General features: G+C 39.2%; 1 protein-coding gene across 5 annotated transcripts in view; it reads left to right on the plus strand.

Moving 5' to 3' along the window:
* NRIP1 (nuclear receptor interacting protein 1) overlaps positions 1 to 17,839 on the plus strand; it is an 80,504-nt gene that overhangs the window by 52,428 nt on the left and 10,237 nt on the right. For 4 of the 5 annotated variants that reach the window (XM_056327609.1, XM_056327607.1, XM_056327611.1 and 1 more), the window contains one exon: positions 3,428 to 3,476. The exons of the other annotated variant lie outside the window; for it this stretch is intronic. The gene's annotated coding sequence lies outside the window, so the exon portion shown is untranslated. The remainder of the gene's footprint in view (positions 1 to 3,427; positions 3,477 to 17,839) is intronic. 5 annotated transcript variants of the gene reach the window in all.

The raw sequence follows: 17,839 nt of genomic DNA on the forward strand, positions 1-17,839 counted from the left end.
AATTTGCAAGTGTGGACTCTTGCACATAGTTACAGCTGACAGAGTACAGTCAACGGAGGAAAAAGTCTCTTATCAACAGTTCTCTGCTCCTGAGAGCATTTCTTCTGTTCTCCATGATTTATGAGGTCACAATGTCAAGGGTTTTTTGTAGCATTTAGCTGGTCATGATGGAGTGCAAACCAATCTGAAATTAAAAATGGCTGGATGAGCTTTACTATGCAAAAATTAAACTAGTAATCAAATTTGCCAATCGAACAAAGAGGCTGTTTAACAAGAGGGGTTTTAGTGATAGTACCTAGAGTGGCAAAGGTTTTTGCTTACATATCCCTATCAAATAGTTTGGGGTTTTTGGATGTGCATTAGGAAAACTGTCATAAATACTATCACCTTTCTCATGATTGATATCTGTGAGGAGCGTGGATCATGCTTGCTCTGGGAAAATACCCATTTGCTTTAAAATAAAGTAATTAAAGGTGAATACAAGAATTTATGGAAAACACGAGAAAGGTGCTTTCAGTAATATGTTATGTTCAGATGTATTAGCAAAAAGGAGGCTGTTACTCCATGTGCTTTAGTCAGTCATGTCTTACTGGGTAGCTGACAAAAATAATTTACATTCAGTGCACACTTTGCTTCTTATATGTAGAAGTGAATTACAGGAATAGTTTCATCTACTAATTTTCATTTTGGAATCTTACTCCCATCCCCGATAGAAGTGGAGCTTTTAGTCTGAATGGTGCATAGGGAGTAAGTTAGGATTTTCCTCCCTCCCTCCCTCCCTTCCTCCCTCCCTCCCACCCCTTTCTCAACAACAGATTACAGAGTCAAGATGTTTTAGATCTTCCAGTCCTCCCTCTTGTTTCGTTGGTCAAGATCACAGTAAAAGTAATGTAACCCTCTGAAGATTCTGACTTGCCATCCATATGCATTGTAACATGATGTTTATTGCAGTTCAGTGGAAATACTTCCTACAGTGGTAGAGAAACACAGCTGATGTTTTAGGAACCATGCTGCCTAGAATTTCATCTCTGGCTTTGTATGTGAATGAAGCAAATTGCTTTTGTATCCTTCTACAGTGTGCAGTATCCTACATCACCTTGTTTGTGCCCTTCTTTTTCTTACTCTTTGGGACTTCACACTTGTGAGACAGTGTCCCAGGCAGCTTGTATAGCTTCACTGTCTTCACCTGCCATTGATGCTTTTCTTCCTTACGCTGACTTTTATCCTACAGCCCTTCCTTTCTGCTTAGTTATCCCTGTATCTTTATTGTAGTTTGTAAGCACTTTGGGGTTGTAGTCTGAATTTACGGGAATATAAAATATTTTACAATACTAATTATGCCATGCAGTGTTTCCCTGCAAATGTCAAGCTCAGACAGACTTTCTGTCATAAACCTGGCAGCATATAAAGAAGACAAGTGGAATTTGCATCCCAGTAGGTTATTCTTGGTAAGCCAAACTGTTCACCTTCAGAAGTGCTACAAGCAAGCTCTGGGTTGCATGATTTACTAGAGAGGTACCAAAGGGGCTGTGGGAGGAAGGGTTAAGTTTGACTTGCAATAAAACTGAAATCAGAGGTAGACACAGTAAATCAAATCCCTCTGATTTGAGGAGTAGGAGGAGAAATTATGTTCAAAAAAAAGTGAAGAACTTGCAGAATTAAGCCTGCTGTTTGGACGCAGAAGGTTATTTTGTTGTGGCAGCTGAGGCACAGAAAGCTTCCTTTGTTCCGTTGAAGGAGGTTTGGGTTTATGTTTAACCAGTCCCTCAGACAGGTACTTTCTCTGCCTTCACCTTCCTTCTCAAAAGCTTCCTTGTTCGTGTCATCTTTGGCACTGTTTGCTGTCATGATTATAAATAAATAAATAAATACAATGTTGTCACTGAAAAGAAGTTTCCCTAGGAGCAGTATTTCCTTTCCTTCTCTGGTCTTTCTTCCATCTGTGCCTTCTGAAGTGAAAATGGATTGCATTGGGGTAGGGATGTTGTTATTGTTCCAGCCAGGGAAGGGAAAGAGCCATCACTAGATTTTTAATTGCAGCAGCTCAGGATTCGGGGAGTCCTTTGATGCAGTATTTTAGCCCTTCTACATTATATTTTGGCCCTTCCTGTACCCTTTTTTCCATATAATTAGTCTTTGTGTTCTGCTAATCTTTTAGTCTGTATCACTCTTTCCTTCCCCTCCAGTCATATGTACTAAAAGAAAGGTGTCAGGTGAAAACTATTGTTACAGCAACATGTATCATTACATTGCAAAAACAATAAATGCCTTTTTTTTTTTTTTTTTTTTCTTTTGTAAGAGAGGAAAACATACATATTCTGGAGGCCAGTGTTGCTTTGGGGCTTCATTTAATTGTTGTCCAGTTGAACTTGTATTACGTATGTACTCAGCATCTCACAGGTGCTTTATATAGTTCATATAGACCGTGATGAGGGAAAGGGAACAAACAGTACAGTGTGAATCGGGGAGGAAAGGCAGGCAGCATACATCACTTGTGTTTTGGCTTGTGGTTTTGCAGGAGGTATTTTGGTGGATTTGGATTAATTTTTGCTATGGTGATTTACTGTTGGTGGAGAGGAAGAAATAGCCTCCAGAGTGTAGATGATCTTCGCCTGGGGAGCCGTGCAGGAGCATAATGGAATTTCCTGTGTGTGAGGTGCCCGAGTATTACAATAAAAATGAGTGTTTGTGGAAACAAAAGGGTAAGGAAGAAGGACACAATAAGTGGTTAGGCTATGTGGGTAGAAATGAAAGAGTTATTAATGACTGTAGAACTCAGATGAGAAATTTTAAACTTAATCTAGAGCAAGCAAAAAACAATTGAAAACTTGAAGTAAAGGGTTATGTGGTTAGAGTGTCTTGAGGGGAAGGATTACAGCTGTGTTTTGTGTAGTGTGGAAGGGTCGTTGGATGTTGGTAATGTTACAGAAGTGTGGGTTGTAGGCAGGGAACTGAAAGTCTAAGTGAGAGTAACTTAAGGATAAGAGTGGGAAAAGATGAATACGGTTTTAGAAAAGCAGGATGCAGTGTCAAGTGTTTGTTGTTCATTTTGTTTTGCTTAGTTTTTTGAAGTTATCATGGGTAAATGGGTAGCAGGGGTGTCAGAATAAAGATAATCCCCTGATGACAACTTTATCTTTTTTTGTTTGTTTTTTTGTTTGACAAAGCTGATAGTATTAACTGGGCAAGGAGAACTATACCCTTTGCCAGCTTGCATAGCTTGGTTTCACTGTAACAAGCTGACCCACAAGTATAACCAATTGAGGGAAAACTCTTCTAGTCTGTTGATACCTTGTTAAAAAGCAAGACGGGCTCCCTTTCATGAGCTATTACTTAATTAACAATGACTTTCCTGTTACAGTAGGAATAAAATTGTTTTCCACCGTAAGTTTCTGCATCCTGATTATAATGTATTTATTTTTGACAGGGTGAAGTGAAAATCAGATTCACAAAGATCCAGCACTGACACTTGAAAGGTACGAGTTTCTGCCCCTGAATTTGGGAAGAAGTTTATTAACCTGTATTTTTTCTAACCCCAGGCATGGAGTGGTAACTTTATCTAATTTACACTAACTTTGGTCCTTATCCTTAAGAATTCTGAGTTGGAGGGTGGCTTGTTTTACATCCCCAGATAGTTTTTGATCTCTTTCTCCTGAGATGGGTAACTAGGGTGCCAAGCTAACAATCTGCTAAAAGTTTCCTGGGAAGCTGGAGACGTGATCACCTGCCCACCAGAGCTTCTGGCCTTTTCTCAACAAATGGATTTTAAACTGTGCTTTAGAGCATAAAGTCGTTTTGAGAGGACTGGATTTTGGTGGTGGGGTTTTTTTTTAGTTTGTTTGTTTGCTTGGTTTTTGTTTTGGTTTGGTTTGGTTTTTTCCCTGCCTGGTGTTTCTTTGCTGCCCTTTTTTAGCTTGTACCTCCCTATCAAGTATGATTGGCTTCTGCATTAATTTGGTATTTGTGAGTCATCTTGTGGTTTTGTAAGATTCTACAGGTACGTATGAGCCTGAATTGCTGTTGAATGAAACCACATTAATGTAGTATTCAGTGAACTTCTTTTGGTATCACTCACTGATGAAATTTAGCAACAGGGGTTGAACAAAACCCACCTTCTTCAGCTTTATGACAGGATTCTTACGAAGACATTAAAAAACAAACAAAAATTTATTTTTTTAAAATAGAATACAGGCAGTTGATGAAACTTATCTTCAGGTCGTTGACAATGCCTTACTATATAATGATTCAGAAAATGCTGGAGTAAGTTATTGATGGCATATTGAGCTGGGAAATGACTCTTCCAGATATATCAAGGAAAGAAGGCTTTATATAACACAAAGGACATGAGTTGTGACCTGTCAGCCATGCTGAGATCTCTACCATGGCAGATAGGCTAGGTATTACTTCCAGCTTAATCAGCTGAGTTGATAGAGTTGTGGTTATGGATAAGACCTATTAAATAATAACTTTATAATATGTGATACATGGCTTAAGCTACCTTCATGAAGTTTCATGTGTTTATTTACTGGATTCATAACTTTTAGGTCTTTTGTTTTATGGCAGTTACCCAACTCTCTCTATATATATACTTTATCAGTAGACATGAAGTGAACAGATTAAAACTGTTATTACAACTTTGAGATATATCCAGGGAGTTTTCACCTCCCTTAAAGCTGAGGCAAGATACACAAAGGCAAATTCACCACCTACCTCCCACTGCCTTTCATTGTTACCACCATCTGATTTTGTTCACTGATGAATTGGTGTCAGACTTCCAGCGCATGAGAAACCAGATCGCCTGCTATGGTTGGTGTGTGTCGGAACAACTTGAGGAATGGGAAAGCTGGAATGACTGATCTTGCACATCTTGTTTGGGAAAGGGAATCCTGTGCTGTGTCCTGAATAGTAGAAAAATATTCAAATTGTAATGTGAACCAGTTTTCATAGTTATGATGCTTAAACTGGTGATGTATTACTGGTTTTCAGTATGGTAGATGCCCATCTATCATGTGCATAATTCTGCAGCCTTAATACATGTTGCATCAATTAGACACCTGTCATGCACGAATTTGCACGTATGCATAATCTTGCCATTATTTTGTTGTCCTGTTGTTGATCCATAGATCTACTTACGTTAGGAAAAATAAGTTAAAGTATAAAGTTAAAGGACTTACTATTAAACTATTTATGCATGTGATATTTTAACACCTTTAAAAACTTTGTTTGCCATTTCACACATGTAAATACAACCACAAAACTATATTTTTTTCCTTTAAAATAAATAAATAGTACCTTTACAGAATTGGGCATTGGCAGCCATCCAGTGCTTCAGGATAATCCATCGTTGTGTGCTACTTGACTACTAAATTGACCAGAAGTGCTCTCTTCTTTGTGTTAGCTGTCATATTCATTTTTGTTGCTACATTGGCAGTTTGTCACTGCTTCCTTTTAAAAGACAGTGCACTTGAAGTGGTGTACGTTAGGGTCTCTGTGAGGAAAGCTTCGGCTCAGCCTGTTTGAGCTCTCCGAAGAGGAACAGAGTACGGTTGGGTTTCAGACATTTCCTCCATGGTGTCACAGTAAGAAAGAGATCAAAACTGCCACTGGCTGCTGATAGCAGCCTGTCATATCCCTGCCACTTGAAAAATGGGGAATTCATTCCAAAATGTAGAACTAACAGAACCCCCTTGCTTCTGCAGGTTATGTGTGTAAAGAGTGTGAACTTGTATTTAACCAGGAAAAAACAAAAAACAGCCCAGACAAAAAATAAAAAAAAACACTGCTGCTGACTTTTTATTAAAGGTTTGATTGTGATGATTAAATAAAGTTGGGATGTTCTTGGGGTTTTTTTAGCGTAAGCGTGAGAGAAGACCTAACATCACAGTGAATGAACAGTTATTCACTCTAGTATAGCTCAATTAAAGTAAAAGCTGTTTCACACATTTGAATTTTCATATGTTAGTAAACTTAAATAAGCTATATGACTCCAAATACACTTGCTTTAGAGTTTGAAGTGTTGGATAGCTATACTGCTAATAAACTAATGTGTTTCCTAGAATGTTGTTTGTTGTGAAATGTCTTATATACACATTTTAATGTGTTCTTGGCTCTCAAAGCAGATTGCTGATTTGTTTGTGGATGTTGAATGAACCTCTTTGGTTTTTTTCTTTTTTTTTTTTTTTCCTATTTTGAATCACAGTCATTGTCGCTTTTTTTTAAAAAAATTTTATTTTTATTTTATTCCTTCCTAATACTTCAGTGTAGTGAGAAGCTTTGTCACAAAGTAGGGAAGATGGAAATTCCATTGGGGGGTGGGAGAGCAGGGCTACAACATCAGGAAAACACCAAACCTCCCGTTTTCTCCTGTTTTTCTGAAAGGGTTTAGGAAAGGAGGCACTGAGGAAGGGCAGAATTGTATTGCCCTGAGGTCTACAACTTAACTCAATTTGATCTTAAACCAGTGACTGTTTTAAGATCTGATGAATCACTGTCAGGGCTAAAAACACCTATACCTGTTGTGCTAGAAGCTCGCATCACAGGCTTCCAGAGTGATTTGTATCTGGCTGTAGTACCTCAGGCAATCCTATAGCTTAAAAGGGTGACAATCTAATTCTTGTGAAGGATGCTTTCAAAAAGGAGACAACTTTCTAAAACCTCCCTTTGTTGTTTTTTTGGGTTTTTGGTTTTGGTTTTTGTTTTTTTTTTTTTTCATTTAAGGCCTTTTCATTAGTAGCTGAGCCAACTCAGTCGCACAGGTAGAGTGCTGGAAATGTAATACCTATTAAAAATTAAGTGGGAAACAGTAAACAAATGTTGAAGTGCAGCTGAAACAAGATGCAGGAGGGTGTGTGATGGCATGAAGGTTTTACTGGCAAAGTCTGAGGTGCCCAGCATACAAGTGGGTTACGCAGGTCACCCCAAATGAGCACCAATAAAAGCTTGCATACTAGCGCTAACGGTCCTATTTATAGACATAACTCTCTATCTAAATATAAACAGCTCCCAGTCATGTCTAGTCTCACATCAGAACTGTGCTGATGTTGAAAGTGGGGATTCAGAAGTAAAAGTACAAAGCACACTATTCATTAAATTACTACTTACTACAATGAGCATCTAAACTTTGTGGCAGTGGTACACCTTTGAACATCATATGACGTTGTATCACCCAAAACACCTTTTCTTCCTCTTATTTAAGTGTCAAAAGGTATGTCTGGTGACCTGTAAGCTAAATATTCCTTAGCATGTGTTTAAAGCTTAGAAAATATATCGGTGGGTGGGTGGGTGGATGGATGGGTAGATCAGTAAATGACTTTCATTGCTAACTATTTTCAGCAGCTGAGTTTTAATGAGACTTTCAACTGTTGCTACTGTGTTTAATCTGCTCACTTACTCAGCATTCAGCATTAAAGAAGCTTTATAGGAGGTAAATTTTGTCCTCATTACAGAAGAGGCTAGTTTGATTGTGTTCTGTACAGACCTTGTGTTGAGGGGTTTTTTTTGGTTGTGTTTTTGTTTTGTTTTTTTTTTTTTTAATTGAGAAATATATGCTGTGTGCACAGATAATTAGGATAGATAAGTGAGTGTTGTGCTTGGAAGTGCACATCCAAATATACAATTGCTATATTAAGATAAGTAACTTGGACTGCATGAAGTTAAAAACTGAAGTCCTGATTCTTTAGCAGTGGTCTTACTGTCATGTCCTGTAGTGAGTGGGTTCTGCTTTCGGGTTTGTGATTTAATAGGTATCAGCACACAGCTGAATAAAGAGAAAAGGATGGTGAAAGTGTTTTCCATTTCCGTTTAATGTAAGGCCTCTTCCTTAGTTTACTTGATATGCTGCCTGACATCTCTTGTCAAATTAAGTACAGGGCAGCTGTTCGTAAAGGTAGGGGATACTTAAAACATGTAAAGTACCAACGTGAAGAAAATGTAGTGTAGTGGTATTTCTGGTAAGTGTACTAAAAAAAAAATAATATCCAGGAGCTTTGATCAAATGCCAGCTCTTACATCAGTCCCCTTTGTAATCTTTCTTGCTGATCTGTGACCTTGACCTTGTGTTTCTGTTTGTATGTCAGATCTATTTTAGGGATGGACAAACTACATTCAGTTTAATAGGATTTATACTGCAGCTTCACAGGATGCTTCAGTAAAATATAAAAATAAAAATACTTGTATCTGTTACTTCCAGTCATCTTTTCAGATTTCAGAGGGCTTGAATACATTGACAGTTTTTCGGTTTTATTTTTAAATTCTGTTTAGGAGATGTTTCTTAAAAAGGCATCTTTATCTCACCGATGAACTCTTCTAAATTCAGCACAGGCGTTCTGCCTGGAGGTGGGGTTCCCTCTTTGAGAATCTCACTGGTGGCACTGCTTTCATTTGGCGTAAGTGTAGTTCGGCACTGAAAGGAGTAGGAGTAGTCCTAGGTCTTTGTCCTTCCTCATTCCACGCCTGTAGTCACATGTTCCCACCTGGAGAACTGAAACAACCACTGGACAGTATCTTTAGGATTTCTTTTGAGGGCAATGAGGTCCTTAGTCTGACTTGCCTTGTAGGAGCTTTCTGAAGGAGTGCTTGTGTCAGTGCCAGGAAGGTGTTTGTGTATGTGTTTGCATGTATGTGCATGTGAGCACCTAGTTTAAAGCTAGTTTTCTGTGTTACGCTTCACCCTCTTTGGCAAAATCAAGAATAGCATAAATGTTAAGGTTTATGTATTTGAAGTGGTCGTACAAGCACAGGCAACTGCATATTCATAGACCAAGACAAGGCTACACATTTTGGCAGCAGATTCACACTTAAATCAGACAAAAAATCGTGTGGAACCATGTTTTCGTATACATTTAAATGTGCAGCTTCTGAACTAGTTTATTTATTACAAGCATCGTTCTTCACGGCAACTGAGATGGGCTTTTTTTTTTTTGTTTTTTTTTTTCTTCTAGAAATATAGATGGAGCTCACTAGCAGCCCGTTGGGCTCTGATGCGCGGGTGCTGCGGGTGTTCAGCAAGACTCTTCAGCACAGGCTTAATTTTAGACATATGCTAACATGGCAGTGAAGTCGGTCAGTGTAACTGACACTTTGGGCATATGGCTTTATAAAGCCAGCTTAGTGAGGTTGTTGGTTTGACGGGAAAGATGGTCCCAAATTAGCTAATAGTTACGTGTGAGTATGGAGTAATAGATTTATTTTTAATAGCCTTTTTTTGGAGGGGGTAATTTGTTATAGGTATAAAATCACCCGCTTTCTTCAGAAATCAGTCGTACATCTGTTGTTCTGCTTTAGACAGTTTTTAAATGGGTATGAACACCTGTTGCAACTTTCTTGACATTAATGGAACAAGCAGTAACATGTCTTTTTTTGCTGTTTTGCCATTAATTCCTTCATGCAGCATTCATGAAGGACAGATATAAAACATATTAGTAAGAGCTCTTTTCCACAGCTTTGTGATGGGGTATTATCTTTCTTCTTAAAATGCTTGTTATGTTTATCAATATAAAATTTGAGAAATTACTTCAAAGTGTATGCCCTTATATTGAGGGGTAGTTAAACACTTCCCCTTGCCATCCATCCGCTGTTCTGGATACAGTTTTCATTGGTTTTGAGCTACGTCAGTATTTTAATTGTTCAGATTTGACTTATGGCAGAGGTTGAGTTGCAGCCTGGTTCCTAATGTTTGAAAGTATTATTAACCAACCGATCATCTTGGTATACCTCTGTGTGACTTGAAAGGCTTTTAGTATTTTACTTAGGAATTTGTTATGAATGTTTTCAGGCTAGGTCTGGCATAGTGGTAAGATGAGGACATGGTGACATTCTTTCCACGATGTTGTTAGCTTCTTCTCCCCAGGTTTTGCTGAAGTTTGTTCTTATGTTGATGTTGTACCTTTAATTTCACTTGGGTTTATTGCTGCTTTTGGGAAGCAAAAAAAATATCATTTTTTTTTATTATTATTATCGTAAATGAGCTAGTAGAGACCTTGTTGCTAATGCAGATTTTTACTTTCTCACTTAACTGAAATTATATGGGCCTTTCCTTTGCCCGTAACCTTTAGAAACATCATCTACAATAAGCTGAAATATCCCATCAGAACAGAAACAACATTGTCCTTCCACTCACTTAAAAAACACCACCAAATCATCTGGGCCTTTAACATGGATTTAGGGGTTTTACATATGATTGAATACTGTGCAACTGTGATCTTATACTTCACTTTGCTGTGGAAAAACTGTGTATTTATGTTTGGTTAGCTGAAACCTATTCCGTTAAAAAGTCTAGAAAGTGGCTCTCATTCATAACTAACCATGAGACGCTCGGTCCCAAGCGGAACACAACTACTGCTGTCAGTAAAAGCTGTGCATTACTTTTTAGTGCTAGCAGTTTGGCCTCTGTGAAACCAGTTCTTGGTTAAAATAACGTAAAGTGATTTATTGTCTTGACAAATCACCTAACATGTACAGTTATTCCAACAAATCCTAGAAATACACAATTGTATTTAGTGCTGTAGATACAGGCATTTATCTTTAGATCCCTCCAACAAGCAGAAGGTCAGAGTTGTGTGGAAAAGCATTATCTGCATGCATTGATCATAACTCAAAAGCATGATTGTCCAGAAGGGGACATTGATTTCTTCACTGTATATTAATCAGGTTTCATTCTTGGGGAGTTGATGTAGAGCTAAAATGCACAATCAGTGATTTGGTTTTGTAGGTGTTGGAGGGAATGGGAATGTTTTGTTTTTAATTGCTTATTTATAGGCAGGTGGCTTACAAAGATTGAAAAGATGCATCCTCTGTTCTGTTGTACCTACAGTATATATCTGCTTCTTTATCCTGGAAACAGCTCTTGGTATACATTTTTGAGCCTGTTTGCTCTTGGTGTTTTTGAATAAGAAGACTCAACTACCAAAAGCCTTTCTGCTCACTGTACTTCTGAGCTTTGAACCACACACTACCCAAGTTAGTGGAGATTTAGTGATATGTGCTATTTCTGAATCCCTGTCCTTACTGGAATAGGATAGGACTTTTCTGCTTTATCATTTAGTTTCTGCTCTTTTTTGTTTTCAGTTTTAGATGTCAAATACTCCATTCCTTCACAGGTGGCACTTGTAGGTTGAATGTCTATTCCTCTTCATGCTGCAGCTAGCAAAGGGTTGGAGGAGAGCGTCTTCAGAGTTCACATCTGAGTGTTAGCAGATCCCGATCAAGAAATTAACTTGGAGATGCCCTTTACATGCCTATTACAGAACAAAATAGAAATACTCCTCCAGTAGTATTTCTAAGAATAAATGTATGTGACAGACATTTTAGTCAATTCCTTAGCAATCACTCAGTTACAGGGGTAAATTGTTAGTTACATGAACAGGGTGGGGTTTTCCGTATCTAAGAGTGCTTACTTTTGTGATGTTCAATTCTTTTACTTGTTAGATGAAAAAATATTAATTTAAGGTAAGCTGGCATTAGCTATTGTTTGAAGAGTGCCAAAAGCATGAAAAATGGCCATGTGTGATTAGTCTCTGAACTTAGTAGAACTTTGTAGCGGTGTATTTTGACATGCAGGCCAGATTTGGATTAAGCGGTGTACAGTGCTTCAGTGTACTTGTAAACCTTGAGAGCTGCTACTAAGGCTTTCATAAACTCAGTGTTCATGGCCCTTGTGTCTATCCCTCATTCCCCCCCCCCCCCCTTCAGCTGTTTTGGAGGTTTGGTTGGGTTTGGGGTGGTGTTGGGTGAGTGGTTTTTTTGTTTTGTTGTTTGATTGTGGCTTTTTTCCCAGTTTTTCCCCTCCTTCCCGGTAGGTTTGTGAAGTAAGCTTAGAAAACGTGAGTCACGTGTAACTTCAGCAGAAATGTCTGCCTGCAGCCTTGCCTAAGCTGTGCGCTGCCTTCTGGAAGAGGTAGCTGAGGTGGACTGAGCACCAGTGTTGGGCGAGTCATGGCAGACAGCGCTGTTTTGAAATACCCTGCTTCTCAGGGCAGGCTGACCTCCGTGGGCTCCCTTGCTGCTGGGCTGGGCTTACCCTGGCACCCGCGGGCTCTTGGCTCTCACCAATACACGTCAGCCTGCAATGCAGACATAAATCTTTCTGCGAGCATCGCAGCTCTCGGGTTGCTGTCGTTCACGCTCGTGCTGTCCCCTCTCAGGACAGAGGTGTGTGTCAGAGCTAGATGGGTGTTTCTTTGCAGTGTGCTTCCCCAGGGCTGGGTAAAAGCTGTGATGTAGCCAGTCCTGCTCAGGCTTTTGGTCTTTCACGGGAAAATGCTTTGCCACCTAGTTTTAAGGCGTTCAGACTCTCTCCTCGCATGGGCACAAGCGTGCACAGCCTGCCTCGCCGCCTCCCCAGAAGGCTCTCCGCAGAAATATGAAAATCTCTCTGACATTTCCACACCTCATCTAAGCAGACGGTGGAAATACTATATTCCCCGTTGATATATATTACTTATCGCAAAGCTCCTCATTGCTGTGAGGTGGTATTGCATGGTCTGGGTGAGTCACAGATTCCCGGACTGTGGAGAATCCCATGTGAAATCTGAGGAGCAGAGGGACACTGAGATGAGGTGTCTGAATCCCCCTTTCCGCACCCCAGTGGGAATATATAGGAACAGCCTCCCCTTCCTTATGTGCCTCTGGGACCACGATTAACAGTAATTAGCATTTACATTTTAGCAGTCTTTTTAAAAGCCAGAGCAAATCTAGTTGCTACCACCAGAACATTTGGGTTTTTTCTTCCCCGCTCAGTTGTTGGTTCGCTAACATTTCAGTGCAGTGGTCTGTCAGATCTTTTTTCTCACAGGGAAAACCATTTCTGATGTCTGCTGTGTTGCTGGTTCTGTGTTCGTGACAGTTTTATGTGACTTGGGACTTCTGCATTACTCAGGGTTTGTGTGCTTTCGTAAAATGGGAGATCTTGCATCTCGTTGAGCTGTCGCATCAACTTAAGGAATCTGTTTTCTGCAGCATTTTTCAAAATCCTACCATTTAAGCTGGCAAGATCATCGGAAGGTTTTGGTTGGTCTGGGTTGGGTCTGTTCCCTTCCCACTCACCCCTTTTTCCTCCTGTAATACTAAAAAAACCCAAACCCAAACATCCCTTTCTGTTGTCAAAAACTTCCCTTAAGAAAAGAAAGTAGGGTCAGGATGGTGTTCGGCAGTACACAGCTTAACAAAACACCAGGGGAAAGGCGTTTCCATTTCATATACTTGTGCAGGATTTAGCCATGATGCCGTGGCTGTTGCTAACCCTGCCGTTCTCCAAAGAGGATATTTTGTAGAGTGAGCGATGCTGCCGGGTGCTGCAGGAGGTGCAGCAGGACTGCGCCAGCCCAGAGGGAACACCCCTGCCCGGGATGGGGGATGCCATCTGGGTGGCTGGTGGGCTCGGGACCCCCTCCAGAGATCCTGGCAGCAGCAGGGGTGTCCTGCTGCTGCTGCAACATGATTCCCCGTGTGCCCTCTCCTGACCGAGCTGTTTAAAAGTGATAGGCTATCCTTTCCATGTTTAAAATGTCTTTTGGAGTCAGTCAGTAGGCCTAACGAAGGAGTGAGTAACATGCCAAGCTCCTGGGAAGAAGCCCATTTTTGCTTTCTCAAAGTTATATCCCACGATTGTAGGAAAGGAGCCTGATTTTTTTTAATTATTTAACTTTTTTTTTATTATTATTTTAATAAGGCCATTGTAAAAAAGGCTTATGGATTCCCAACTTCTTTTGAGTGCAGCCGTGGAAGAATTCACCATGTATTGCTGAATTTTGCTTCACCATCTGATCACATTTGCTTTTTTGGGGGTCTTTTTCTAAATTACATTTGCAAAGGGAGCCTTCGAAATGTCTTGACAGCCTGAATCAAAACTGTGAAGAGATCTCAGCTGCTCCATTCATCTCAATAGATTTCTGACATAAAATGGGGATTTAGCAAAGCACTTAAATACTTGAGTCTCTTAAAGCGGATGCTTAAGTGCGGCTGAAGTACCTGCATGTTTGTGCAGCTCCGTGGATTTGATACCATGGGTTGTTGAATCAGGCCTGTTTCACTGCTTATAACCTTAGCAAAGAGAGTCAACTGAAGTGCTTACACTACCACTCTGAATACATCCTTCCTGCCTGCTAAAATCCAAGTAGCACAAATTGAGCTTAATAACAAAGTAATTCTGGGACAGCTAGTCTTATTTTCCCCACTCACGTTTAGTTCACTGCAAGATTCTGCTGGCAGTTTCCAGTGCATCTAGGAATTTTTCTGGATGCCTTAATTTCATTGCGCTCCGCAGCACTTCACTGTAGGCAGCTAGAACACTGAGGAATCACTTAAACTCCTACGTTTTAAGGTACTTAGTGGTATTCCTGGAGCTGTTGAGCAACACGCAGCCTTCAATACCTTTATCCTCAATTATCTTTCTGAAGTTTGCATCTATTATTACTCCATCTGGGAAAACAGGGTACAAAAAAGCAAAAGCAGAAGTCAGACAGGCTGTCTGCAGCACAGTGAATAATTGGAGCCCCGGATCCCAAGCTGCTGCTGTAATCGCTGTACTGCATTCTTCACATCTGAAATAATTAAAATGACTGTGTGAGCCATTGGTTGATGTGGTGGGCTGTAGCCTTTACACTTGGGCATGTGAGAATGGGAAGTCAGTGAGCTGATGAGAGAACGACTTCTGGCTTTTCCCGGTAGTTTCTAACCGTTACAACACTACATTTATTAATAACTAAAGATTTTAATGTCAGAGGCTAGTTTGATTTCAGCTCTATGAATTCATGTTTCTAACTCACCTCAGCTTAAAAGTGGAACATAAAATTACTACAGGAATTCATTAAAGAACTCCAAAGCGCAGTTAATAAAAATATTTTCTCTCTGTGTGTATATATATACATGCACACCCCTCTCGTCTTCTGTTATTCATTCTAACAACGTGCATGAGTTTGGATAATCTCTCTTTTATTAAGTATTCATGTGGGCCATCTGCTAGCCATTGCCGATTTCCTAAATGAATACTTTAGTTGTTTCTATAAGATTTTTTTATAAGATCTTTAATTAAGACTACAGAAGGCGGCACCTTGACAATACCAAGTTTTATGAGTTATCTCCATTAGATTTGTGTAGCCCTTCTTATCAAGTAATACTAGTCTAGTGGCGTTAATTTACTTTGGCACTCTTCATTTAGCAAAGGGGTTTAACTATAAGTACTAGGCTGCAATAGTGGAAAAATGCCTTTTGGATGTTGTTTTGCTAGTTTAGTGAACTGTTCTTTATTTTTTAAATGGCAGCAGCTGGATAACTTGGGTTAACTAGGAGGCTGCTGTTTGTTTAGAGTCTCCAATTAGGTTTTACACTTGAGGTGTTTGTTAACTCAAAGAGTTCTTCAAAAATAAATAAGTATTATTCAGGAGTAAAAAGTCATTGGCTCAGATGTTGTGGTTTAACCTATTAGAAGATGTGTTCTGAAATTTCATTATTTTCTGCAACAGTAATACTTTAGGGTGAGTGAAGGCTCTTGAAGTTTATTATTATCATTCTTTTTAAATCTTTGCGATGGCTATGTATATCTGTAGTTTGCAGACAAAGAACAACTCCCAACTGCAAAAAGTAAAATTAATATTCTGCACATATACAGTTCGGTGTACATTTTAATATTCTCTTACCTTCCCTGTTCTGCCCAGAGTTTCTCCCTGGGCCCGTTTATCAAGGCTGTAGGACTGGTTTCCCATGGTATGCTCCGCTTGGGAAGCGTCTCTCCAGGATACAGCATTTGTCTGTGAACCCTGCTGCTGCTTTAGGCCTGTCTAGGTAAACATGGCTTAATCAGCAGTGATTGGTGTGTGCTCTCAGAGGTTCTGAAAATAGTCGCTGGGAAACAAGTGTTTTATTTGTTTGTTAGCATACAGGAGTCTAAGACAAGGTAGTTGAAGCAACGGAGAAGAGCGTATATACAGTAGTTACATGGTCAAGAAAGCACATCAGCTTTATCAAATTATTTTGTCTCATTAGTTAAATATAATTTTTAGGTCTAGAGATTCATAGATACTAAAGGTCGATGTTAAAGGCTAACTGCGATAATTTTACTTCAGCCTTTACTAGGAAATACAAGATCTATTGCTGTTTGGCTTTTCCTTTCGCCTTATTTCTTCATGTTCTTTTTTTTTTTTTTTTCTTTCCTCAGTTCTGGTAATATCTGGAAGAGTGTTTTAACAGTGATAAAAATTGCTAACGTTTCAGTGGGTCCAGGAAATTCTTTGGTACAGTCTAATATGTTTTTTAAAAGGTCGCTGAATGGTTGCCTCAGTGTCCAGCTAAACATTAATTTCTGAAGCTGGTTTGGTTGCCACTTGACCACACTTGATTCAGTGGAAGGAAAGCATACTCTGTTCAAAACTCAGTGGAAATGCTTAGTTACGAGATTGCCTTCAAACCTTCAAAGTTACTACCTGGTTTTCCATCACAAATAAGGCGTAGGTTTAGAGACTTTTTTTTTTTAATGTAATTTCAGTTCTTGACAGATGACTTCATCACATTGTGTCTTGTACATTAGGTCATGTAAGGTTTTATAACACTGATACCTGTTGCAGCACTAGGTCAGAACAGGCTCATTACAAGGATTGCTGATGTCCCATTCCTTATGTGTTAAGTACTTTTCAGATTTCATTCTCTTTAATGAAGGTTTCTTTGTATCAACCTGATTGCTATAAAATTATCAATATTTCCTTAGTATTGCCTAATTTAAAAAAAAGGGGGGGGGGGAGCAAAATACTTCTTTAGAGTAGTTATTGTATGTAAACTGTACTGGCTACAAGTGTCATTTTCTGCAACGGGCATTTTCAGTACCCAAGGGATTTGCATAAAAGCATTGTCTTTTTTAATTACCCAGAGCTGGAATGAGTAAAGTTCTACTGAAGGTTGGCTTCATGGTACATTTGTTTGGGACTTTATCTTAAAGGTGACCTGCAAGGCTAGTTTTTATCAGATAGTAAGAAATTTTGAGAAAATATCAATTTTATTCTCTTAAACACAAAACATGGGGTATCACATGCTGTTCAGTCTTTTTAAGAACAGCATGCTGTCAGCTTAATTCCCTTATGAACTATGAAGACATGGCTGCAGATAAACAGTTTATTTTTGGAAGCTGGAAAACTGCATTTTCCGGATAAAGTCCATTCCCAAATATTTGAGGAAGTAAGGCTAGCTGTATTGATGTTGCAGTTGCTGGGTACTTGATATTCATTGGAAACCTTGGGTTTTTTCATGGATTTGTTATTTCTGGGTTTAGTCTGTTTTGGATTAAACTCCGTGAAAGCCCACCCGGCAGTTTCACAGCTTTTTGAAGGAACAGTAAGGTGCTCAGTATGTTTTAATTGTATGAAGCCACATTTAAGTTGTAGTTATATATTTGAACAAACACTGTATCTTCTACAGGTTATCATGTAAATGCTGATAATGTAGACATGTATTTGAGAGAAGTACTGAGGCCCCAGTAATAGCTAGCAACTTTTCATTTGATATTTGGATACAAATTTACACTACAGTACGTTGCTGGTATTGGAATTCTGGTTTGGTGGAATTTTTGGGTTAGCTCAGAGTTTCTCTACAAGGCTTAAATCTAGTAAGGGAGTATTTGCACAGAGGGATATATGGCTGTTAACATTATGGCTATTTAGTTGTTCTTACGATTCTCTGCTCTTTTATGATCAGATATTTTTTTGACTTCTAGTTGCCTGTAGCTTTTGAATTAAAAAATAGCCTCTGGGAAATATAAAATATTCATTTCCTTTAAGGAGGCAGGGATTTCATCTCCGTACAGCTTTTTAAACTTGTAAATACAAGTTTTCAATGGGTCTTTATTCTGTGAAAACAG

Source organism: Falco biarmicus, chromosome 2 (genome assembly GCF_023638135.1).
Source record: "Falco biarmicus isolate bFalBia1 chromosome 2, bFalBia1.pri, whole genome shotgun sequence".
NCBI lineage: Eukaryota > Metazoa > Chordata > Aves > Falconiformes > Falconidae > Falco > Falco biarmicus.